This window comes from Zea mays, chromosome 10 (genome assembly GCF_902167145.1).
Source record: "Zea mays cultivar B73 chromosome 10, Zm-B73-REFERENCE-NAM-5.0, whole genome shotgun sequence".
In the NCBI taxonomy this organism is placed as follows: domain Eukaryota; kingdom Viridiplantae; phylum Streptophyta; class Magnoliopsida; order Poales; family Poaceae; genus Zea; species Zea mays.
Window position 1 is genome coordinate 40931617 of NC_050105.1, and position 27391 is coordinate 40959007.

Consider the following 27391-nt stretch of genomic DNA (forward strand, 5'->3'; position numbering starts at 1 on the left):
TGGTGGAGGACTATTATGATGGGTTCGACAAGGTCTAGGTGTGTAACACCCCGTCCAATCCCTGGACCGGCGGTATTTACTCCTGGCAGCTCTCTAGAATCATATATTGTCCCCACAGACCAACACAAGTCTTTTATGCGCACTTTGTCCTCACTCATGCGCACCCGAGAAAACTTCTAAGTCGGTCACCCATCCCAAATTGCTCCAAGCCAAGCACGCTTAACTTGGATGTTCTTTCGAGATAGGCTTCCGAAAAATAAGATGCACCTTGTTGGTATGATTACACTATTAATTCTATTAAGCCTTGGGCCAGGAAATCACCATCTCAGGGGCCAGGATATCACAATCCACCCCCCTTAGAAGACCGACGTCCTCGTCGGTCAACCCCAATCAAGGAACCTCCCCTCTTAGCCACGTCTGTGTGTCTAGTGTCGTTATATGCCATGCCATGTGACCACTCCGGGCCCACATGCGCCATGCGACATATACCCGAACACCCTAATCCACACACGCCCGTGAAACCGTGAGGGTCGGCTCTGATACCACTTGTAACACCCCGTCCAATCCCTGGACCGACAGTACTTACACTACACCAAAATAGTAAACTTCCTAGAGCCTAAACCCTAGGAAGTTAGGCCTAAACTCTAGGAAGTTAGCGAAACTCTCGGAAGTTAAGCCATCCCGTCGGAAGTTTGGCTCTCGAAAATTTTTTGTCGGAAGTTAGCTTAACTTCCTAGAGCCCTCTAGGAAGTTAGCTAACTTCCTACAGCCAGCGAAGCCTCTCGGAAGTTAGTAGATTCACGCCGTCAGCGCCGTTAGCTGGCTAACTTCCTAGAGCTACAGTAAGCCGTAGGAAGTTAGCTGGCTAACTTCCTAGAGGCCCATTTAGCCTCTAGGAAGTTAATTTGACCAGCATTACAAATATTGTTTATTTTCATTTTACACCACATTCCACAACATAACAAATATATTAACAGCTATAGCACAACATATTTTCACATAAAACATCTCACACACAATCACATAACAACAATTAAATCCATAGTCTCATTAATTATATCACAAAAGTCTCATCCATAGTCATAAGACACAACTTCTCATCCAGTCATAATAAGAGACAATATCACAACATCTCATACATAGTCATAAGACACAAAAGTCTCAAGTATCACAACACATAAAATGGAAGGTCACTATCGCTGATCACCATCAGGGTACAACGACGAGTGATGGTCGATACTCCATTAAGTTCTTCACGCAGTTGCTCCACTTTTGCTCGATCTTGAGTGGAGAGATGGGAACTATGAGCAGCAGACCTCGACGAACCTCCACGCTGAGCCCTCACCTGGCTCGAGTCGATGATGTTATCAAACATTGTGTACTTACAAACAAATAACATCACGACAGATTTAGAACATATATTGCATTCAACCAATAAAACAATATAAGATATGTAGAGTCCGCACCTTTCATGAGCTTTTCCACCACTTGCATACACAACCTGAAGAAAAAATGACATAAGACAAATAATTTCATGTCAACTATGCTAACTTGCATCAGAAGGAATCACATTTAGTTGACGAGCAAAAGAGAATGCACATGGAAACAACTACCCTAGTAATATGTCTCTTTCAAGCAAGGAATATGGTTTTGCTGTAACCTTAGTTGACAAGCAAAAGAGAATGCATGATATAAAAGGACTCCCCTACTAGTTTTGCTATAAACTTTGTGAAAGAAATAGTGCTCTTTCAAGCGCAAGTCAAAATTTGAAACTAACCTCATGGACCCATATATAGCATAACACAAACTGCTCCCACGACTACAGTGGTAAATTATTAAAAAACAATAGCAGAGAAGATACATGATTAGAATGGTATAGATAGTTCAACCTCAGGCTCCAAACTCCACAAGCCACTGTGCATAGGCTAGATTTACATATAACAATTGGAAAGTAATCATGATGCATTAGTAGGTAGAAAAAAATAAAAGGCATAATGAATCAGGCAGTAGCATGTTGGTTGGTTTTATACCATAAATCTAAATCATCATTTTAATGAAGCATCAAAGAGTTCATTATGTAGTTCCATAAATAAAAGTGAGGTGGAACTGGAGTTGGCTAAAAGTGAGGTGGAACATACCTTGCCAGCAACTATTGCTCTTCCAAGAGCCTCCAGTTGCTCTTCCATTAGAACAGATGTGTACTGGCAGTTCAGATCATACTCTATCTCCACAAACATTGGAACATACCTGCAAGTGGAAAAAAATAGTGGTTAGGACCTTAGGGTGTAGAGACATGCAATGAAATGTGAGGTAAAATACAAGCTAAGTCAGAGACTGATTAGGCCAGTGGAGGCCTGGTGCTACTATAGTCGATCTTGGAATCCTATTGATCTTTAAAAGAGAGATACTACAGATACTACAAGGCACACAAGGTTTAGTGCATATTTAGTCTCGTAAGAGATGAACCTGGGCAGAAATAACTCATGTAGTTATTCCTAACATAAATGAACCTGGCTATGCAGTTCGTATATGTGCTCAGTAGCAGCAAAGTAGTTAAGAGATGGCAAGGTCAGGAATCACCTTTGTCGTTAGCCCCAATATAAATGACTTGGCCCATCTTGTCCAGCTCCAGGAGCAAAGGAGCCTAAAAAATCTTCATGCTTCCATCAGGCTCCTGTAATTCCAGATCCCTGAAAAACAAGATAGACAGCTACTAAACTTCAGACAGCTACTAAACTTCAGATAGCTGTAAGAAAACAATATGTCCACACAGATGTAACTCTAGCTCAGATAGTTGTATTTTACAGAAATATGACCAAGGCGAGACGATATGTCCAAATAAAAGAAATCAATCTGACTCACAAGTGAGAAATTAGATAGTCCTTCAATGCTTATAGGCTATCATCTTGGTTGGGTAAATCCAGTCCCCATGTCCAGACGTGAGATTCTCGAGCCAAACCACCGAACGTGACCCTCCAGCAGCTACCTAGAATTAGACAATAAAAAAGCAAGCCAAAAGCTAAGCGGTAAGCTACGCCTAGATTAAGCCGGACGCCGAGAAGTGCATGCAGTACCTCCTGGACGGCGCGGGCGGGGGCTGCGGCAACGGAGCGCGTGGCGAATGGGGCTGCAAAGGCGAGGCCGCATCCATCAGGGCTACACGGGACGACGCACGGGCAAAAGGGAGCTTCCAGAGGAGGCCAAACTTGTCGCAGCGGCAGCGACGGAGGGCATGCAGCGGCACATCGAGGGCCCAGGGGGAGGACGGGGGTACGACATTTGGGCGGCGTGGAGGCCACGCACAGCGAAGTAGAGGCAGGTTCGCTTGGGGAGCAAGGCGGCGGGGCGCGTTGGGGGCGGGAGAGGCGGCCGCGGCGGCGGCCGGGGCGGGCTCCTCGGGGCGGGCGCGGTCGAGGACGGGAGAGGCGGCCGCGGCGACGGCCGGGGCGGGCTCCTCGGGGGTGGGCGCGGTCGAGGACGGGAGAGGCGGCCGCAGCGGCGGCCGAGGCGAGCGGTGGCCGAGGCGGGGCGCGCCGGGAGCGGGAGAGGCGGGCGCGGCGGGGCCAGGGGCAGAGCCGGTCGGGCGTGGGAGAGAAGGGCGCGCGGGAGAGGCGGCCGGTCGGGCGTGAGACAGAGAGATATTGAGAGAAGAGAGAAGAGATAAGGTTGAGGGAGGTTAAAAATTAAAAAAACATAACTTCCTAGAGTAAAGCCGTAGGAAGTTAAGTAACTTCCTAGAGTTTGTACTTCGCCTCTAGGAAGTTAAGTAACTTCCTACAGCCGACCGTAGGAAGTTAGATTTTCGTTTGACTGGTCAACAGCTGAAACCTAACTTCCTAGAGGAGGCCGTAGGAAGTTAGCTGCCCAGCTAACTTCCTAGAGCTAGCCGTAGGAAGTTAGATTTTCGTTTGACTTGTGAACAGATGAAACCTAACTTCCTAGAGGAGGCCGTAGGAAGTTAGTTAACTTCCTACGGTCTTTGAACTTCCGACAGCTTTTATAAAAAACCGTAGGAAGTTATGTTTATTTCCTAGAGGTACCAGTTGCCTCTCGGAAGTTATTTATTTCCTACGGTTTGTTATAAAAGCTGTAGGAAGTTAAAAAACCGTAGGAAGTGTATGATTTTGGTGTAGTGTTATTCCTTCTCTAGTATCATATATTGTCCCTACAGACCAACACGAGTCTTTTGTGCGCACTTTGTCCTCACTCATGCACGCCCGAGAAAACTTCCCGGTCGGTGACACATCCTAAATTGCTCCAAGCCAAGCACGCTTACCTTGGAGGTTCTTTCGAGATAGGCTTCCGAAAAATAAGATGCACCTTGTTGGTATGATTACACTATTAATTCTATTAAGCCTTGGGCTAGGAAATCACTATCCCAGGGGTCAGGATATCACAAAGTGTAACACCCCAGAGTCCACAAACACCCCGGAATGCTACTGAACTACATATCTGGCATCCATATATAAAATTTCGGCAGCATCTCCTTTGAAAGTTTGCATAAACGAGGGGCAACAGTGTATAAACATATATCATGACAAAAAACATACTAAGCATTATTAATATGCTAGCAAAGGAAAGTTAAACATAACAACATGAACTGAATTAACCAATGCACACGACTAGAAAAAAACAAACATCATTTGACATCGAGTTTCTAATTAAATCATGGCTGCAACTGGGCAGCGTTATTATAATAGTGAAGGTGGACGTGCTGCTACTTCCCTCATTCCCAACATGAATCAAATACCTGCATTGAGTAATGCAAGAGTGAGATGATACATCTCAGCAAGCAAATTATTTTGACGAGATATTTAAACCACAAATTGAATTAAACAACATTTTAAAGGAATCCCAATTGAGATCAGAAATACTTGTAGATATAGAACTCAATAGTCCCAATATAAACAATACCATCTCATTTCCTCGAACAACCACAATAGGTTGTATAACCCTTCCCTGCGTCAACAATACCTGCAGATATCACTTCAATGTATGCATAGGAATGCAATGTGTAGGTCATCTGCCCTCATACCTCTGAGAGTATAAAACCACATCATCTGCTAATATCACTTCAATGAATGCATATAAATGCAATGCATGTGTCCTCTGCCTTCATACCTCTAAGGGTATGAAGCCGCATCGTACCCCTCCTCGGGCAACGTACGATGCTAAGTTGTACCGGTACGGTCGGACCATAGGTCACGACCAAACTTCAGATGCAAATGAATAATGTAATGCATATGACATGCTGCATTTATCAATATACTTCACTTCCTTCAGATACAAAACAAACCTCAAATAATACTTCATCTGCCTTCAGATACAATACAAATCTCAAATAATACTTTATCTGCCTTCAGGGGTGTAAATTAATCTCATGGGTCATACTCGAACCATAATCATCATCAATATATGATTGAGCATCAGTATAATACAAGCAAGTAAAGCATCACATAGAGTTCAATTATGAAAGAATTCCATAATTCTGAATATTAGAGCGTAGGCGATAAAAAAAACAACAAGTCAAACCGGTAGCAACCACTGCTACATTCACTTGCCTTCATCGAAGAAGAAAGATGTACTAGGCATGATCCGGAGTGTAGCCACCTGCTAGCGGGCATAAAAATTAGTACAAATATTTCACAAACATTTGCTAACAATCAACAAATCGCTCGTACACTTGAAACCAAATCCCGGTGGAAAGACTCCCACCCTGAACCACATGCCAAACAGCAGCAGCGCTGTTTGTTAATTTTGTATCTTTAAAATTATAACAGTGGTGATATTAAACAAATACTCTATGAGTGTGTACACAAAATATTCTATAACTTCGGTATTCAATGGATAATTAAATTCTGCCATCTATAAGTTCTAAAACATCTGATAAAATAAATGCCTGAATATGTTTCAGACAGCAGCATAGTTAACTTCAAAATTCAATATCTACCAAACTACTCAACCAAAAATTATGAAATTCTGCTGGCAGTAAGAACTTTTATCCCTCTACAAATGTCTCCATAGTTGGAACAGCCAATTTAGCTATTTACTATATGAAACCCACCAGTGAACAGACTCGCTCATTTTTGTCAGGCAAACAGGAACAGCCACAGTAAAACAAACATAACTGGACTTTCATAATTCATATGAATGCGCTCTTTAACAATATGGAAAGCTTATGAAATTGTCTACAACTTCTTTTACAATCCTAAAGTTTAATTCTGTTGATAAAATTGCCTAAAGCTTAAGAGAACAGATTATATACAGAATTATGAGACTGAAAAACGGCTATAATCAAACTGCAATAACTTTCTGATCTGATATCCGATTGAGGTGTTCTTCGCGGCCACGGAAAGATCTACAAATTATCTACGACTCATAGATAGACTTTTTATTTTTTTGAGGCCACTAAGACCACGGAAAACTGGCATGAACAGAAACTATTGAATCTGCCATTCTGCAGAAACTAATTTCGAGATTAAAATCTAATCTCCCATCCAATCTAACCAAAAAAACTAATTGCAGGGCCTAAAACTCATCCAAAACAAGGGAAAGCATTCATCAAGTGGATAAAAGAGAGAGAGGAAAGGAAATCCAACCAATTCTTGGAGAGGAACGACGATGATGGGCGACGGTATGCCCCCATCTCCCCTCTCTTCTCTTCTTTTTTCTTCCTCTCTTCTCTTGGGGCAAGGCACAAAAGGGTGACGGCTGCTAGGGGTGGAAGGACGTGGCTTCTAGGGTTAGGGAGGTATAAATAGAAGAAAACTTCCACAATCCTAATATCCAATGGCTCAGATCAACCGGCACTCAAAAAGACTCATCCGGAGTCCAAACAAGGCAAACTAGTGATTGATCGGAATCATCTTGATGAGATCAATACATCTACGGCCTCCGATCATCCATAGGACATACCATATTTGGATTATAAAAATGGTTTATTTTTTTAGGGTGTTACATTCTACCCCCTTAAAAAGAATTCGTCCTCGAATTCGACCACTCCAAGCAAAACATCCAAGGTACCCCAAATAGCACCACCATTTAAAACATGAGTCCATTACTGGTATTAATCAACACAAGAACTTCTACCTCGGACTAATGGTCTAAGGAAGCTACACAACCTGACAACAAGCATGAAACAACCTGCAATGAAGCTCAAAGCAAGTCATAGATGCAATCAACACTATGATTTCACAACATCGAATTTGGATGCAGCCATACATCAGCATCAATGTCTTAAAACCACACTCTTTTATGAAGGGGTAATATGCACTAAGCACAACCCTTACCAACTTCAACAATTCATTTTAATTCAATGGTAAAACATCCACACCAGATGAACGTATATGAAGATCAAACACCTCACTTCACAGCACCACAAAACAAGTAGTTCTATTGAAACAAAACTCCTAATCTTCCTAAACCCCGTTCTTGCCATCATGAAAAGATAATCATGTAATCTAACATTCTTTGCACCCCACAAAAGGGAGAAACTCTACAGAACTAATGGAGCAATAAAGCCGACAAGAAGCCCATAACATTCTGCGCGACACATTTCATCGAAGAAATGCCAAAAACTCCACAAAGAGCATTGATAGCACAACAACAACACAATACTTGCTTAACCAATGTCGCTATACTTCATCCAACAACTCAACTAAGAAAAATAACCAAACTAGTAAGGTTAACCTACAAATAATATAAGTCTTCATCTACTATAGTTCAGAAACTTACATTTCATTCTATCATATGATGCACTCAAAGTACCAGATATACGAGGTCAATAATAACCCCGTAATCCTTCACACATTTGACAAACATCTCTAGTTGTTGTAAAAACCATATCATTTAGGAATAGGTGACTAACCACACACAACCAACTCTAGGCTAGGCAATGACTTCATTCAAACCAATAGATAGGTAGTCTAACAATGGCTCCACCAGCATGCATCGGGGAGAGAACCATTTGATCCTCAACGTATTAATACATAATCAATGGATCAAGAAAAACAGAGATTTATTCTACAACTAGCATGACTAACATGCAACCACTTTAAACCACCTCTCAGCTTTGTGGCTACTAAAACACACAATAGAAGAGAGACATGTAAGCCATTCTGGCTATGTAAAGACTTCCCCAAAATTCATATAAAAGTATCAATATTCATTTCTTTCAGAACTGGTTTCTCGACATAAACAATCATTCTTTGCAAAAATAGTTGGAACTATCCACCAACCACTCAACAACTTAAATTCAAATTGATGGTTACCTTGTAACCCAAAACACACAATTCACACTCCTCTTAGGAACATCCACAATCGAGCATATATAACAATATTATTGCAATAAAACTCAACCACGAAAAACATGATGAAAACAACATAGGCATACTTGTATATCACAAGCATAATGACAACTTTGATCTTACCAAAGACTAGCGATATCAATCGCATTAATAAAACAATATAAAGATTTAGAGATAAAACATATTAGGCATTAAGTCATAAACAACTTACCACATCACCGTAAAGGAATAGGGAGGGGTGAAATTATTGTCATCTTCACTTCAAAGACACTAATATATATCAAAGATATTTGAACCCATACCCTTCCTATATGTGCAAGTGTATCAAATTTATCTTCAAATTGCCAAGAATCTAAAGCCTATGCTTTGATACCAACTGTAACACCCCAGAGTCCACAAACACCCCGGAATGCTACTGAACTACATATCTGACATCCATATATAAAATTTCGGCAGCATCTCCTTTGAAAGATTGCATAAACGAGGGGCAACAGTGTATAAACATATATCATGACAAAAAACATACTAAGCATTATTAATATGCTAGCAAAGGAAAGTTAAATATAACAACATGAACTGAATTAACCAGTGCACACGACTAGAAAAAAACAAACATCATTTGACATCGAGTTTCTAATTAAATCATGGCTGCAACTGGGCAACGTTATTATAATAGTGAAGGTGGACGTGCTGCTACTTCCCTCATTCCCAACATGAATCAAATACCTGCATTGAGTAATGCAAGAGTGAGATGATACATCTCAGCAAGCAAATTATTTTGACGAGATATTTAAACCACAAATTGAATTAAACAACATTTTAAAGGAATCTCAATTGAGATCAGAAATACTTGTAGATATAGAACTCAATAGTCCCAATATAACCAATACCATCTCATTTCCTCGAACAACCACAATAGGTTGTATAACCCTTCCCTGCGTCAACAATACCTGCAGATATCACTTCAATGTATGCATAGGAATGCAATGTGTAGGTCATCTGCCCTCATACCTCTGAGAGTATAAAACCACATCATCTGCTAATATCACTTCAATGAATGCATATAAATGCAATGCATATGTCCTCTGCCTTCATACCTCTAAGGGTATGAAGCCGCATCGTACCCCTCCTCGGGCAACGTACGATGCTAAGTTGTACCGGTACGGTCGGACCATAGGCCACGACCCAACTTCAGATGCAAATGAATAATGTAATTCATATGACATGCTGCATTTATCAATATACTTCACTTCCTTCAGATACAAAACAAACCTCAAATAATACTTCATCTGCCTTCAGATACAATACAAATCTCAAATAATACTTTATCTGCCTTCAGGGGTGTAAATTAATCTCATGGGTCATACTCGAACCATAATCATCATCAATATATGATTGAGCATAAGTATAATACAAGCAAGTAAAGCATCACCATAGAGTTCAATTATGAAAGAATTCCATAATTCTGAATATTAGAGCGTAGGCGATAAAAAAAACAACAAGTCAAAACGGTAGCAACCACTACTACATTCACTTGCCTTCATCGAAGAAGAAAGATGTACTAGGCATGATCCGGAGTGTAGCCACCTGCTAGCGGGCATAAAAATTAGTACAAATATTTCACAAACATTTGCTAACAATCAACAAATCGCTCGTACACTTGAAACCAAATCCCGGTGGAAAGACTACCACCCTGAACCACATGCCAAACAGCAGCAGCGCTGTTTGTTAATTTTGTATCTTTAAAATTATAACAGTGGTGATATTAAACAAATACTATATGAGTGTGTACACAAAATATTCTATAACTTCGGTATTCAATGGATAATTAAATTCTGCCATCTATAAGTTCTAAAACATCTGATAAGATAAATGCCTGAATATGTTTCAGACAGCAGCATAGTTAACTTCAAAATTCAATATCTACCAAACTACTCAACCAAAAATTATGAAATTCTGCTGGCAGTAAGAACTTTTATCCCTCTACAAATGTATCCATAGTTGGAACAGCCAATTTGGCTATTTACTATATGAAACCCACCAGTGAACAGACCCGCTCATTTTTGTCAGGCAAACAGGAACAGCCACAGTAAAACAAACATAACTGGACTTTCATAATTCATATGAATGCGCTCTTTAACAATCTGGAAAGCTTATGAAATTGTCTACAACTTCTTTTACAATCCTAAAGTTTAATTCTGTTGATAAAATTGCCTAAAGCTTAAGAGAAAAGATTATGTACAGAATTATGAGACTGAAAAACTGCTATAATCAAACTGCAATAACTTCCTGATCTGATATCCGATTGAGGTGTTCTTTGCGGCCACGGAAAGATCTACAAATTATCTACGACTCATAGATAGACTTTTTATTTTTTTGAGGCCACTAAGACCACGGAAAACTGGCATGAACAGAAACTATTGAATCTGCCATTCTGCAGAAACTAATTTCGAGATTAAAATCTAATCTCCCATCCAATCTAACCAAAAAAACTAATTGCAGGGCCTAAAACTCATCCAAAACAAGGGAAAGCATTCATCAAGTGGATAAAAGAGAGAGAGGAAAGGAAATCCAACCAATTCTTGGAGAGGAACGACGATGATGGGCGACGGTATGCCCCCATCTCCCCTCTCTTCTCTTCTTTTTTCTTCCTCTCTTCTCTTGGGGCAAGGCACAAAAGGGTGACGGCTGCTAGGGGTGGGAGGACGTGGCTTCTAGGGTTAGGGAGGTATAAATAGAAGAAAACTTCCACAATCCTAATATCCAATGGCTCAGATCAACCGACACTCAAAAAGAATCATCCGGAGTCCAAACAAGGCAAACTAGTGATTGATCGGAATCATCTTGATGAGATTAATACATCTACGGCCTCCGATCATCCATAGGACATACCATATTTGGATTATAAAAATGGTTTATTTTTTAGGGTGTTACACAAAGTGCGCACAAAAGACTTGTGTTGGTCTGTGGGGACAATATATGATCCTAGAGAGCTGCCAGGAGTAAGTACCGGTGGTCCAGGGAATGGACGGGGTGTTACAAGTGGTATCAGAGCCGACCCTCGAGGTTTCACGGGCGTGTGTGGGCTAGGGGGTTCGGGTATATGGCGCATGACGCATGTGGGCCCGGAGTGGTCACATGGCATGGCATATGACGACACTAGACATACAGACGTGGCCAAGGGTGGAGGTTCCTGGATTGGGGTTGACCGACGAGGACGTCGGTCTTCTAAGGGGGTGGATTGTGATATCCTGGCCCCTAGGATGGTGATTTTCTGGCCGAAGGCTTAATATAATTAATAGTGTAATCATACCAACAAGGTGCATCTTTTTTTCGGAAGCCTATCTCGAAAGAACTTCCAAGTTAAGCGTGCTTGGCTTGGAGCAATTTGGGATGGGTGACCAACTGAGAAGTTTTCTCGGGTGTCCATGAGTGAGGACAAAGTGCGCACAAAAGACTCGTGTTGGTCTGTGGGGACAATATATGATCCTAGAGAGTTGTCAGGAGTAAGTACAGTCGGTCCAGGGATTGGACGGGGTGTTACAAGGTGGCGTCTCTCAGTCAGCAAGATGGCGGCGAGGAAATAATATTAGTTCGATTTATTTGTTATCATTTATTTTGTAAGACATTTTCGTTGTGTAATAAAGTTTGTGACATTTATCTCTATACACTGAGCCATTGTATGTGTTTGTCTTCTTTGGCGCACATATGAGACGCACCCGGGTTTGCCCCTTAAATTCGGGTGTGGCAGAAGTGGTATCGTAGCAATGTTGACTGTAGGACGTAATCTAGATAGAACTGGACAAAATCCTTATCTACTTACCTTTACTCTGATTATTTCTATACTTTCCTTGATCATGTCTCATCATTTGGCTGTTCTACTCTGACTACTCTTACCTTTTATATTCTAGAAAGACCGAAAGGATTTCACACCTTGGAATCCTACATCTACGACTCCCTAAACAGATAGGAGACCTAAAACAAAAAAAATCTATTTTTATCGATATTCAAGTGCTTGAATGTTTGTTCTTATGATAATTGCTTAATTCGCTTCTTTGATTGAGTGAAATATTATAGGAGGGCATCCTAGCATGTACCACCATAGGGTAATGTATTAGTATTAGGTAGGTGACACTCTAATCTACTGAGCTATTGTGACCAAAAGATCGTGACCTAAAAGTCGGGTGCTTCGTAGTTATTCATCTTATCTGCAAATCTATCTTACCCTATGTCTCTAACCTAGATGGTTAATACCAGGAAGGGAGGAGGTGTCGATCTACCTACATGTATTCATCAAAGGAGGGCAGTAGCTAATCCAGCATCAGGGATGAATCCTCCCCCAAATCCCTCGCATGCTGGACTGATGCAGTGGTCGCCGCTCAAATATAACTGCTGCAACAAATGTGCAACACCATGGCAGAGATGCAAGCTCAGCTCCACCAACAATACCAGCAACCACCAACACCAACACCACCAGCACCACCCAGGGATAAGCATCGTGAATTCATGAGCCACAAGCCACCAACTTTTTCTAGCTCCTCAGACCCATTGCAAGACGATAACTGGCTAAAGTCCATAGAAAAGATGTTCAACATTTCCCAATGCACCGACAGGGAGAAAGTGCTATATGCATCAGATCGCCTCACCAGCCCCGCTGCGCTGTGGATTGGTGGGATGCATACTACGCAGCACATGCTGCTGCTGAGACCATTTCCTAGGCAGAATTCTCCACCAAATTCAGGAACTATCATAGTCCTACTGGTCTTATGAAGATTTAGAAGGAGTTTCTATCCCTCAAACAGGGAGGCATGTCAGTAAGTGAACATAGAGAAAAATTCATCCAATTATCCTGGTATGCTCCTGGGGAAGTTGAAGACGATGAGAAAAAACAGGAACTATTTCTGGAGGGAGTGATTAGGCCACTCCAATACCAACTGATGTCTCACTCTTTCCCATCCTTCCAGAAACTTCTGGACAAGGCCATAGCTCTGGAACACAAACAAGTTGAGCTAGGCAAGATGAAAAGGAAGGCTACTAACTAGGAATAGGCTAGAAGTAGTACTTGTCCCTATTATGCTTCATCACAAGGTACCCCAGCTCATGGCAGTTCCGAACAACAGTCTCAACATATCCAAGCTACTCCTCAAGCAAGCACCCCAGTGGGACCAGTTGTCCTAATGCATCCACAAACATGTCATGCTTTAAACGGGGGTAGTCTAGACATTATGCCAACTACTACCCCAACAAGGATGCTTACACTACGCCAACTCCGATGAAGCAAGGTCGGGTCTCAGGAGGTAAAAGCCAGACCTTATCCATCAATCGCGGGCAAGTTAATCTGGCTCAAGCAGAAGTTGAACCCAAAGAACCCAAAGACCAGGAAGAGGTGCCCGTTGAAAATGAAGAAGCCCGTGAAGAAGATAATGAGTAGAAAACTTAGAGTCTTTTATCTATGTACTAATCTCGTGGACGAGATCCTCCTTAAGGGCGGTAGGATTTGTAAACCCTGAATAATGCCTTAAGAAGTTTTAGCTAGTTCTTTATTATTTTATAAGAATAATAATAGAAGTCTTTTTGAATATGAGTTTTAATTATGAGGCATATTTCTCTTCTAAAATACATATTAAACATATATATATGCATCATGCTAAAGTTTATTTGCTTGTGCACTTATTTCTAGGAATTAATTTTGAAGTTTGAACTTATTGGGATTTGAATTAGGAAATTAAAATCTAGAAACACAATTTTAAATGAGTAAATTATCCTAGAGGAGGACTATTAGATGAGTTCGATGAGGTCTAGGTGCCGTTTCCCAGTCAGCTTGATGGCGCTGAGGAAATAATATTAGTTTGATTTATTTATTACCATTTATTTTGTAAGACATCTCTGTTGTGTAATAAAGTTTGTGACATTTATCTCTATACACTGAGTAATTGTATGTGTTGGTCTTCTTTAGCAAACAAATGAGACGCACCCGGGTTTGCCCCTTAAATCTGGGTCTGACACTGAATTATGATCATGCTTCATTATTACTATTGGCTCAATTATTGTTCATGATAAGATTATTGTGTTAATTGGAACATGGAGCGACCACACAGGAAAACAGTGCTACCACAAGGGTGGAATGGGATACCCTTGGCCAAGTAACTAGGAAAGCTAGGGAGAGACTACCTTACCCAAAAGGGGCAAGCGGGGAGCGTGTCGCTGCAGAGTATAGGGAGGTCCTCGGGTTGAACTGTCTGTAAAGTTTTTCAGATGAGGGATTCCTATGCTTCCTTCTTCCTGACACTGGAGTGGGTTCTCTTGAACTAGTGGAACATTGTAAAGGCCTCAAAGTGGATCCCTAGCCATTCACCTTGGAAGTGTCTAAGGTTCTCGGTAACCCTAGCTTCATGGGAAACACGTCTTGTGGGTAAAGATGTGCAACTTTGCATAGTGTAAAACTGGTATATTAGCCATGCTCACGGTCATGAGTAGCTTAGAGCCTCACATGAGTAACCTAAGGAATTAAACTTAAACTGTCACTTGCATTGCATTGTAGGATTTATTATTAATGGTGATATATTATTTAATTGGGTTGGTATACACTTATACTTAGTAACTGCTAATAAAATTTTGACCAACTTATTAAAGGCAATACTCAGCCTTAACCCTTATTTGTTGATAAGCCTTACACTTCACATGAGCCCCACATTAACTCAGCTCATGCACATTATTCCCCACAACTTATTGAGTGATGAACGTAGGTGAGCTCACCCTTGCCGTACTCAACCCCAGGTCAAGGACATGTACCGCAAGATAAGGAGCATGAAGGATGCCGCAATGAATTCATGAGAAGTCTAGGCTATCGTCTCCCAATCAACTATGGTTGCGGAGGATCGTTGTCATCATACGATGTAATTATTTAGCTATTTGTACGGAACTCATATTAAGTAATAAAGATGTGACATTCATTTATGTACCATGAGTCATCATATGTGTGAGACTTGATCCTAGCACACATTTGATTCGCGCCCGGGTTTGCCCTTAAATCCAGGTGTAACTGTAGTGGTATCAGAGGAATGTTGACTGTAGGATGTAACCTATATAGACCTGGACAAACCGTAACCCACTGTCCTATGCTACTCTTATTCTTTCTAAATCTTTTCTTAATCTTCTCTCATCTATAGCTGATTTACTCTAGTTACTCTTACCTTTGCTCTTCTGAAGAGCGAGTGGATTTCACACCTTGGAATCTTATACCAAAGTGACCATTATGCATAGGAGTCCTAATCATAGGCATAAAAAACTATTTTATATAGGTATATATGCGATTGAATACTTGTTCTTATGATACCCTTCTGATTTGGTTCTTTGATTGAGTGTGATGGGTTGTGGAGTAATGTCCACAATTGCATCTATACATACATATAAAATATGATTATAAAGAATAATTACTCAAGTTAGATTATCCCCATTAAAATGATTAATCAAATAAGAAGATGTCATATCTTATAGATCACTTTGTCTTAATAGATTCATCTTATCCTAATAGATCCATGTTACCTTAAAAGTCTGATCTAATCAAAACTAATTAGATCTAATCTAACCTAATAAAACCTAGTCTAATCAGCTGATATTTATATTCCTGACAACAATTTAAAGGGTAGAGCAAATTAACCCAGATCAGTTAATAGATTAAACTCTACACCTAGAAACTCTTTTCTCACCTAATTCACTTAAACTAAATTAGTGCCTTAGACCAACTCGACCATGCACAACTATTGACCTAACAAATTCATGATAAGGTGCATAATTTATCCATTTCAAACATAACAACAAACAAGATTATAGACCTACCTCATGGAGTCTACCCACTCACATATATATATATATGTATATCCCTAACTCAGACGGTAACACCAAGACCAAAGAAGGAAAGACGAAGATCAACCTCATCAAGGAAGATAAGAGTCAAACCAGATCATCAGATGAGTCAAGATCCACCAGCCAGAATGGAAGTTTCCCTTGCTCTAACCTTTTTCTCTTACCCCAACTTTCTCTACATCTACCTTAGAGCTAAAACATAATTATATTGTACCCATGCTATCTTAGTCACCTAATAAGTAGCATTAGGAACTTGAACAAAAAAGTGACACAAACTAAATTAACAACTTCCCTTTTATTAGTAATCTTGAGGATGAGATTATTTTTAAGGTGGGTAGGATTTGTAACAACCGGAATCCTATTTCAAGAGTATAAAAGTTTCTCCAAAAGATTAGAAGTAAAAATAAATTTAAATTGGATGTGTTTACTTTTGAAGTTGGATTCCTAAAATGGATAAACAAAATTTTGATTGAAAATGAATGGTAATTTAGTTTTTTTTGAAAAAATAGAAGGAGAATAAAAAAACAAAGACAAAGTTTTCTACTTATTTATTAATGTTGCATATAGAAGCATTTATTTAAAATGAATATAAAACATATAAAAATATTTGCATTTCATGCTGTGATTTTTGTTTGAAGCATTCATATTTGGATTTCTATCTAAGATTTGAATTTGGATAGCTAAGCTAAAATTAGAAAAGGAATTTGTCCTAACAGTTCGGATTTGAATTTGAATGCGGCGCTTTTCATAAAAAGGAATGGAAATAGAATTAAATTTGAATTTGAATGCGGCGCTTTTCATAAGAGTCCCTGGAATTTCTACTATTCAACCCACCGTCCTAGCCAGTTCATGAGTTAACACAAACACGCTCTAGAATTTGTAAATTTGACCTTGGATTTCTAGAAAACGATACCCGCAGTTCAAGGAATTTATATTTTCTTAATAAAATTCTAGAAAATGATTTTTATATGGAAATAAATCTAGAAACTTATAAAAGTTATAACTTAATCGTTTTAACTCCGATTTTAGTGATTCTCGAACCTACGATCTCATAGCGCCGCGTAGAATATTCTTATGTTGTTTGATTACATGTTTGGTGTAACGTTATTTTTATATACTCCCAGTCTATTTGTATGTATTGCAACGAGAAGATCGCAAGAAATCTGAAGATCAACTTGGTGAAGCACCTATATATCGCAAGTATAAGGCAAGTTTTGCCCTTGATCACTTTTATTTATCTAATAATGTTCTTGAAAGTCGCCTAGAGGGGGGTGGATAGCCGGGAACTGAAATTTATAAACTTAAAGCACAACTACAAGTCAGGGTTAGCGTTAGAAACAAATCCGAGTCCGAGAGAGAGGGCGAAAACAAATCGACAAAGAAATAAAGCGGATGACACGGTGATTTGTTTTACCGAGGTTCGGTTCTTGCGAACCTAATCCCCGTTGAGGTGGTCACAAAGACCGGGTCTCTTTCAACCCTTTCCCTCTCTCAATGGTCACCTAGACCAAGTGAGCTTTCTCCTTAATCAAACGTGTCACTTAGACCCCACAAGGACCACCACACAATTGGTGTCTCTTGCTTTGATTACAAGTCACTTGAAGAACAAGAATGACGAAGAAGAAAGCGATCCAAGAACAAGAGCTCAAAGAACACGAACAAAACTCTCTCTCTAGTCGCTAGGTGTATGGAGTTAGTTTGGGACTTGGAGAGACTTTGATTCTTTTGAATTGTGTCTTGTATTGATTGCACTAGCTCTTGTATTGAATGAGATGTCTGAAAAACTTGGATGCTTGGAGTGGTGGTGGTTGCGGTTATTTATAGCCCTCAACCACCACATAGCCGTTGGGGAGGCTGTCTGTCGATGGGCGCACCGCACAGTCCGGTGCGCCAGCCAGCCACGTCACCCAACCGTTAGGGTTCTGACGATTTAGAACGTTGGAGCTTTGACTTCTTGGGGCATCGGACAGTCCGGTGCCGCACCGGACAGGCACTTTTCACTGTCCGGTGCGCCTTCTGGCGGCTGCTATGACTCTGCGCGAACTGTCCACGCACTGTAGCACTTTTGCAGGTGTCCGTTGCAGTAGACCGTTGGCCGTTGCTTCGCTGGTGCACCAAACAGTCCGGTGACACACCGGACAGTTCGGTGAATTATAGCGGAGCGGCTCTCGAGAAACCTGAAGGTGCCAAGTTTGAAGTCGTACGGCCCTGGGCACCGGACACTGTCCGGTGGCACACCAGACAGTCCAGTGCGCCAGACCAGGGTCCTCTTCGATTTCTTTTGCTCCTTTCTTTTGAACCCTTACTTGATCTTTTTATTGGTTTGTGTTGAACCTTTAACACCTGTAGAATATATAATCTAGGGCAAACTAGTTAGTCCAATTATTTGTGTTGGGCATTCAACCACCAAAATCATTTAGGAAAAGGTTAAACCCTATTTTCCTTCCAATCTCCCCCTTTTTGGTGATTGATGCCAACACAAACCAAAGCAAATATATAAGTGCAGAATTGAACTAGTTTGCATAAGGTAAGTGCAAAGGTTGCTTGGAATTAAACCAATTTATATTTATACTAGATATGCATGGATGCTTTCTTTTATTTAATATTTTGGACCACACTTGCACCACTTGTTTTGTTTTTGCAAATTATTTTGGAAAATCTTTTCAAAGTCTTTTTGCAAATAGTCAAAGGTATATGAGTAAGATTGCGAGAAGCATTTTCAAGATTTGAAATTTTCTCGCCCTGTTTCAAATGCTTTTCCTTTGACTTAAACAAAACTCCCCTTAAATGAAATTCTCCTCTTAGTTTTCAAGAGGTTTTTTGTAGATACCAATTTTGAAAGTAGACATACAAAAATATATTAATACCTAGATACCAATTGAAAAGCTAGAGAAAATTAGAGTTTTGAAATTTTTGTGATGGTGCGGTCCTTTTGCTTTCGGCTAATACTCTCTCCCCCTTTGGCATGAATCGCCAAAAACGGAGACTTTGAGAACCCTTTTACTTTCTCCTCCATTGGTAAATAAGATATGAGTGAAGATTGTACAAATCGAAGAGTGATGTGGAGTAACGGCGAAGAGTAAACGATACCGATAGAGTTGAGTGGAAGCCTTGTCTTCGCCGAAGACTCCATTTCCCTTTCAATCTATGACTTAGTAGAAATACACTTTAATACACATTAGTCATAGCCTTGGTACATAAATAATAAGATCTATGCATTTGTACCAAATTGAAAGAGATATGATCATAGGTATATTAATGAGCTATGTGTGCAATGTTTTAATCAAAATTCCGAGAATCAAGAATGTTTAGCTCATTCCTAAGTTTGGTAAAGGTTTTCTCATCTAATGGTTTGGTAAAGATATCGACTAATTGCTCTTTGGTGCTAACATAAGCTATCTCGATATCCGCCTTTGTTGGTGATCCCTCAAAAAGTGATACCGAATGTCTATGTGCTTAGTGCGACTGTGTTCAACGGGATTATCCGCCATGCGAATTGCACTCTCATTGTCACATAGGAGAGGGACTTTGCTCAATTTGTAGCCATAGTCCCTAAGTGTTTGCCTCATCCAAAGTAATTGCGCACAACAATGGCCTGCGGCAATATACTCGGCTTCGACGGTAGAAAGAGCCACTGAGTTTTGTTTCTTGGAAGCCCAAGACACCAGGGATCTTCCCAGAAACTGACAAGTCCCTGATGTGCTCTTCCTATCAATTTTACACCCTGCCCAATCGACATTGGAATATCCTATTAAATCAAAAGTGGATCACTTGGGGTACCAAAGACCAAACTTAGGAGTGTAAACTAAATATCTCATGATTCTTTTCACGGCACTAAGGTGAACTTCCTTAGGATCGGCTTGGAACCTTGCACACATGCATACGGAAAGCATAATATCCGGTCGAGATGCACATAAATAGAGTAAAGATCCTATCATCGACCGGTATACCTTTTGATCTACGGATTTACCTCCCGTGTCGAGGTCGAGATGCCCATTAGTTCCCATGGGTGTCTTGATGGGCTTGGCATCCTTCATTCCAAACTTGTTGAGTATGTCTTGAGTATACTTGGTTTGGCTGATGAAGGTGCCCTCTTGGAGTTGCTTGACTTGAAATCCTAGGAAATACTTTAACTCCCCCATCATAGACATCTCAAATTTTTGAATCATGATCCTACTAAACTCTTCACAAGTAGATTTGTTAGTAGACCCAAATATGATATCATCAACATAAATTTGGCATACAAACAAATCTTTTGCAATAGTTTTAGTAAAGAGAGTAGGATCGGCTTTACCGACTTTGAAGCCATTAGTGATAAGAAAATCTCTTAGGCATTCATACCATGCTCTTGGGGCTTGCTTGAGCCCATAAAGCGCCTTTGAGAGTTTATACACATGGTAAGGGTACTCACTATCTTCAAAGCCGGGAGGTTGCTCAACATAGACCTCTTCCTTGATTGGTCCATTGAGAAAGGCACTTTTCACGTCCATTTGATAGAGCTTAAAGCCATGGTAAGTAGCATAGGCAAGTAATATTCGAATTGACTCAAGCCTAGCTACGGGTGCATAGGTTTCACCAAAATCCAAACCTTCGACTTGTGAATATCCCTTGGCTACAAGTCGGGCTTTGTTCCTTGTCACCACACCATGCTCATCTTGCTTGTTGCGGAATACCCACTTGGTTCCTACAACATTTTGGTTAGGACATGGAACTAAATGCCATACCTCATTCCTCGTGAAGTTGTTGAGCTCCTCTTGCATTGCCAACACCCAATCCGAATCTTTTAGTGCATCCTCCACCCTGTATGGCTCAATAGAGGACACAAAAGAGTAGTGTTCACAAAAATGAGCAACTCAAGATTGAGTGGTTACCCCCTTATGAATGTCATCGAGAATGGAGTTCACGGGGTGATCTCTTTGAATTGCTTGGTGGACTCTTGGGTGTGGCGGTCTTTGACCTTGATCATATTCCTTGTCTTAAACAACTTCATCTCCCCCTTGATCGTTGTCCTCTTGAGGTGGCTCTTCCTCTTGATCTTCTTCTTCATTGTCTTGAGCCTGTTCCTCAACTTGAGTTGGAGGGGATGCTTGCATGGAAGATGATGGTTGATCTTGTGCATGAGTGGGCTCTTCGGATTCCTTAGGACACACATCCCCAATGGACATGTTCCTTAGTGCGACGCATGGAGCCTCTTCATCATCTAGCTCATTAAGATCAACTTGCTCCACTTGGGAGCCATTAGTCTCATCAAACACAATGTCACAAGAAACCTCAACTAATCCAATGGATTTGTTGAAGACTCTATATGCCCTTGTGTTTGAGTCATAACCAAGTAAGAAGCCTTCTACAGCCTTAGGAGCAAATTTAGATTTTCTACCTCTTTTAACAAGAATAAAACATTTGCTGCCAAAGACTCTAAAATATGAAACATTGGGCTTTTTACTAGTGAGGAGTTCATAAGATGTCTTCTTGAGGATTCGGTGAAGGTAGAGCCGGTTGATGGAGTAGCAGGCGGTGTTAATCGCCTCAGCCCAAAACCGGTCTGGAGTCTTGTACTCATCAAGCATGGTTCTCGCCATGTCCAGTAGAGTTCTATTCTTCCTCTCCACTACACCATTTTGTTGAGGGGTGTACGGAGAAGAGAACTCATGCTTGATGCCCTCCTCCTCAAGAAAGCCTTCGATTTGTGAGTTCTTGAACTCCGTCCCATTGTCGCTTCTAATCTTTTTGATTTTCAATCCAAACTCATTTTGAGCCCGTCTCAAGAATCCCTTTAAAGTCTCTTGGGTTTGAGATTTTTCCTGCAAAAAGAATACCCAAGTGAAGCGAGAATAATCATCCACAATTACAAGACAATACTTACTCCCGCCGATGCTTATGTAAGCAATCGGGCCGAATAAATCCATGTGTAGTAGCTCAAGCGGCCTATCGGTCATCATGATGTTCTTGTGTGGATGATGAGAACCAACTTGCTTTCCTGCCTGACATGCGCTACATACCCTGTCTTTCTCAAAATGAACATTGGTTAGTCCCAAAATGTGTTCTCCCTTTAGAAGTTTGTGAAGATTCTTCATCCCAACATGGGCTAGTCGGCGATGCAGAGCCAACTCATATTAGTCTTAGCAATTAAGCAAGTATCAAGTTCAGTTCTATTAAAATCAACTAAGTATAGCTGACCCTCTAATACTCCCTTAAATTCTACTGAATCATCACTTCTTCTAGAGATAGTAACACCTAAATCTGTAAAAAGACAGTTGTAGCCCATTTTGCATAATTGAGAAACAGAAAGCAAATTGTAATCTAAAGAATCTACAATAAAAACATTGTAAATAGAATGGTCAGGAGATATAGCAAATTTACCAAGTCCTTTGACCAAACCTTGATTTCCATCCCCGAATGGGATAGCTCTTTGGGGATCTTCGTTTTTCTCATAGGAGGAGAACATTCTTTTCTCCCCTGTCATGTGGTTCGTGCATCCGCTATCAATGATCCAACTTGAGCCACCGGATGCATAAACCTACAAAACAAATTTAGGCCTTGTTCTTAGGTACCCAAACAGTCTTGGGTCCTTTCACATTAGAAACAAGCACCTTGGGTACCCAAACACAAGTCTTTGACCCCTTGTGTTTGCCCCCAACATATTTGGCAACTACTTTTCTTGATTTGTTAGTTAGCACATAAGAAGCATCAAAAGTCTTAAATGAAATATTAGATTCATTTGATGCATTAGGAGTTTTCTTTTTAGGCAATTTTACATGGATTGATTGCCTAGAGCGAGAAGCCTCAAATTTATATATAAAAGCGTGATGTGAAACATTATGAGGTTTCTTAGCATGTATTCTCCTAATCTTATGCTCAGGATAACCGGCATGATATAAAATGTAACCCTCGTTATCCTGAGCCATGGGTGCCTTGCCCTTAACAAAATTAGATAATCTTTTAGGGGCATTAAGTTTGACATTGCTTCCCTGTTGGAAACCAATGCCATCCTTGATGCCAGGGCGTCTCCCACTATAGAGCATGCTTCTATCAAATTTAAATTTTTCATTTTCAATTTCATGCTCATTGATTTTAGCAGTTAGTTGAGCTATGTGAACATTTTGTTGTTTAATTAAATCTAGGTGATCATGAATAGCATCAACATTAATGTCTCTACATCTAGTACAAGTAGTAACATGACTGATAGTAGATGTAGAGGGTTTGCAAGCATTTAATTTATCAATCTTAGCATGTAACATAGCATTCTCATTTCTAAGATTGGAAATGGAAACATTGCAAACATTCAAATTTTAGCCTTTGAAATTAAACTAATATTCTCAGTTTCAAGGCTAGCAATTGATTCATTCAATTTATCAATCTTAGCAAATAAACTAGCATTTTTATTTCTAAGATTGTCAATTGAATCATGACAAACATTCGATTTCTCAACCTTAGCAATTAAACTAGTGTTCTCAGTTCTAAGGTTAGAAATGGTGTCATGATAAATGCTAAGCTCCTTAGTTAAGTTTTCATTTTTCTCTACTTCCTGAGTATAAGCATTCTTTACCTTAACATGCCTTTTGTTTTCCTTAATAAGGAATTCTTCTTGGATATCCAAGAGTTCATCCTTCTCATGAATAGCACCTATCAATTCATTCAATTTTTCCTTTTGTTGCATGTTTAGGTTGGCAAAAAGACTAAGCAAGTTATCTTCATCATCACTAGAACTACTCTCATCACTAGATGTAGTATACTTGTGAGTGGTTCTAGCTTGTACCTTCTTTTTCTTGCCGTCCTTTGCCATGAGGCAATTGTGGCCGACGTTGGGGAAGAGAAGTCCCTTGTTGATGGCGATGTTGGTGGCGTCCTCATCGGAGGAGGAGTCGGTGGAGCTCTCATCGGAGTCCCATTCTCGACATATGTGGGCATCGCCGCCCTTCTTCTTGTAGTACTTCTTCTTCTCCTTCTTCCCTCTCTTGTCGTCGCCCCTGTCACTGTCACTAGAAATAGGACATTTTGCTATAAAGTGACCGGGCTTACCACACTTGTAGCACACTTTCTTGGAACGGGGTTTGTAGTCTCTCCCCTTCCTTTTGCTTGAGAATTTGGCGAAAGCTCTCGATGATGAGTGCCATTTCCTCGTTGTCAAGGTTGGAGGCGTCGATGAGGAGCCTACTTGATGTAGACTCTTCTTTCTTTTCCTCCGTCGCTTTGAATGCGACGGGTTGCACCTCGGGTGTGGAGGTGCCGCCTTGCTCGACGATTTGTTTGGAGCCTTTGATCATCAACTCAAAGCTCACAAACTTTCCTATAACTTCCTCGGGAGACATTAGCTTATATCTAGGATCACCACGAATTAATTGAACTTGTGTAGGATTACAAAAAACGAGTGATCTTAGAATAACCTTGACCATTTCATGGTCATCCCATTTGGTGCTCCCGCGGTTGCGCACATGGTTGACCAAGGTCTTGAGCCGGTTGTACATCGCTTGTGGCTCCTCTCCTTGGTTGAGGATGAATCGACCGAGCTCCCCCTCGATCGTCGCCCACTTGGTGATTTTGGTCACCTCATCCCCTTTGTGCGCGGTCTTTAGTACATCCCAAATCTCTTTGGCACTTTTTAGCCCTTGCACCTTATTATATTCCTCTCGACATAAGGAGGCGAGGGGTATAGTAGTTGCTTGGGAGTCAAAGTGCCAGATTTGAGCGACCTCGTCCGAATCATATCCTTCATCCCCTACGGATGGTACCTGCGCTCCAAACTCAACAATATCCCATATGCTTGCATGGAGTGAGGTTAGATGATGTCTCATTTTATCACTCCACATACAATAATCTTAACCGTCAAAAACCGATGGTTTGCCTAATGAGACAGAAAGTAAAGGAGTGCGTTTAGAAATGCGAGGATAGCGTATGGGGATCTGACTAAACTTCTTACGCTCATGGCGCTTAGAAGTGACGGACGGCGCGTCGGATCCAGATGTGGAGGGCGACGAAGAATCGGTCTCGTAGTAGACCACTTTCTTCATTTTCTTCTTCTTGTCGCCACTCCGGTGCGACTTGACGCGGGGAGGTGATTCCTCCCTTCCTTTGGCGCTGGACTCCCTTGATGGAGCCTTCCCGTGGCTTGTGGCTGTTTCCATCTCCCTCTTGGCGTGATCTCCTGACATCACTTCGAGTGGTTAGACTCTAATGAAGTATCAGGCTCTGATACCAATTGAAAGCTGCCTAGAGGGGGGGTGGATAGGCGGAAATTGAAATTTATAAACTTAAAGCATAACTACAAGCCGGGGTTAGCGTTAGAAACAAATCCGAGTCCGAGAGAGAGGGCAAAAACAAATCAACAAAGAAATAAAGCGGATGGCACGATGATTTGTTTTACCGAGGTTTGGTTCTTGCGAACCTAATCCCCGTTGAGGTGGTCACAAAGACCGGGTCTCTTTCAACCCTTTCCCTCTCTCAAACGGTCACCTAGACCGAGTGAGCTTTCTCCTTAATCAAACGGGTCACTTAGACCCCACAAGGACCACCACACAGTTGGTGTCTCTTGCTTTGATTACAAGTCACTTGAAGAACAAGAATGAGGAAGAAGAAAGTGATCCAAGAACAAGACATCAAAGAACATGAACAAAACTCTCTCTCTAGTCGGTAGGTGTATGGAGTTAGTTTGGGACATGGAGAGGCTTTGATTCTTTTGAATTGTGTCTTGTATTGATTGCACTAGCTCTTGTATTGAATGAGATGTCTGAAAAACTTGGATGCGTGGAGTGGTGGTGGTTGGGAGGTATTTATAGCCCTCAACCACCACATAGCCGTTGGGGAGGCTGTCTGTCGATGGGCGCACCGGACAGTCCGTTGCACCACCGGACATTGTCCGGTGTGCCAGCCATGTCACCCAATCGTTAGGGTTCTGACGGTTTCGACCGTTGGAGCTTTGACTTCTTGGGGCACTAGACAGTCCGGTGCCGCACCAGCACTGTTCACTGTCTGGTGCGCCTTCTGGCGGCTGCTCTGACTCTGCGCGAACTGTCCGCGCACTGTAGCACTTTTGCAGGTGTCCGTTGCAGTCGACCGTTGCACTGGAGCCATTGCTTCCCTGGTGCACTGGACAGTCCCGTGACACACCAGATAGTCCGGTGAATTATAGCGAAGCGGCTCTCCAGAAACCCGAAGGTGCCAAGTTTGAAGTTGTACGGCCCTAGGCACCGGATACAGTCCGGTGGCACACCGGACAGTCCGGTGCGCCAGACCAGGGTCCTCTTCGGTTTCTTTTGCTCCTTTCTTTTGAACCCTTACTTGATCTTTTTTTTGGTTTGTGTTGAACCTTTAACACCTGTAGAATATATAATCTAGGGCAAACTAGTTAGTCCAATTATTTGTGTTGGGCATTGAACCACCAAAATCATTTAGGAAAAGGTTAAACCCTATTTCCCTTTCAGTTCTCTATAATCACCCTGACATGGTCAGGTTAATTTGATGGGAACTAATAGGTTGCCCTAGTTTTGTTCACCCTACACCTTGCAAACAAACGAATTATTGGGTATATTTGCCATTGCTCTACCTGGTTTTAGGATTAATATTATATCTGAATTATGATCATTCTTCATTATTATTGTTGGCTCAATTATTGTTCATGATTAGATAATTGTGTTAATTGGAACATGGAGCGACCACCCAGGAAAACATTGCTACCACAAGGGTGGAATGGGCACCCTTGTCCAAGTAATTATGAAAGATAGGGAGAGATTACCTTACCTGAAAGGGACAAGCGAAGAGTGTGTCGCTGCAGAGTATAAGGAGGTCCATAGGTCGAACTATCTATAAAGCTTTTTGGACGAGAGATTCCTATGCTTCCTTCTTCCTGACACCGTAGCGAGTTTTCTTGAACTAGTGAAACTTGGTAAAGGCCTCACAGTGGATCCCTAGCCGTTGACCTTGAAAGTGTCTAAGGGTATAGCTAACCCTGGCTTAGGGAAACACATCTTGTCGATAAATATGTGCAACCTCTGCAGAGTGTATAATAGGTATATCAGCCGTGCTCACGGTCATGAGCGGCTCAAACCCTCACATGAGTAACCTATGGAATTAAACCTAAACTATCATTTGCATTGCATTGTGGGATTTATTATTAATGGTGATCTTTTATTTAATTGGATTGGTACACACTTATACTTAGTAACTGCTAATAAAATTTTGGCCAACTTATTAAAAGCAATGCTCAGCCTAAACCCTTATATGTT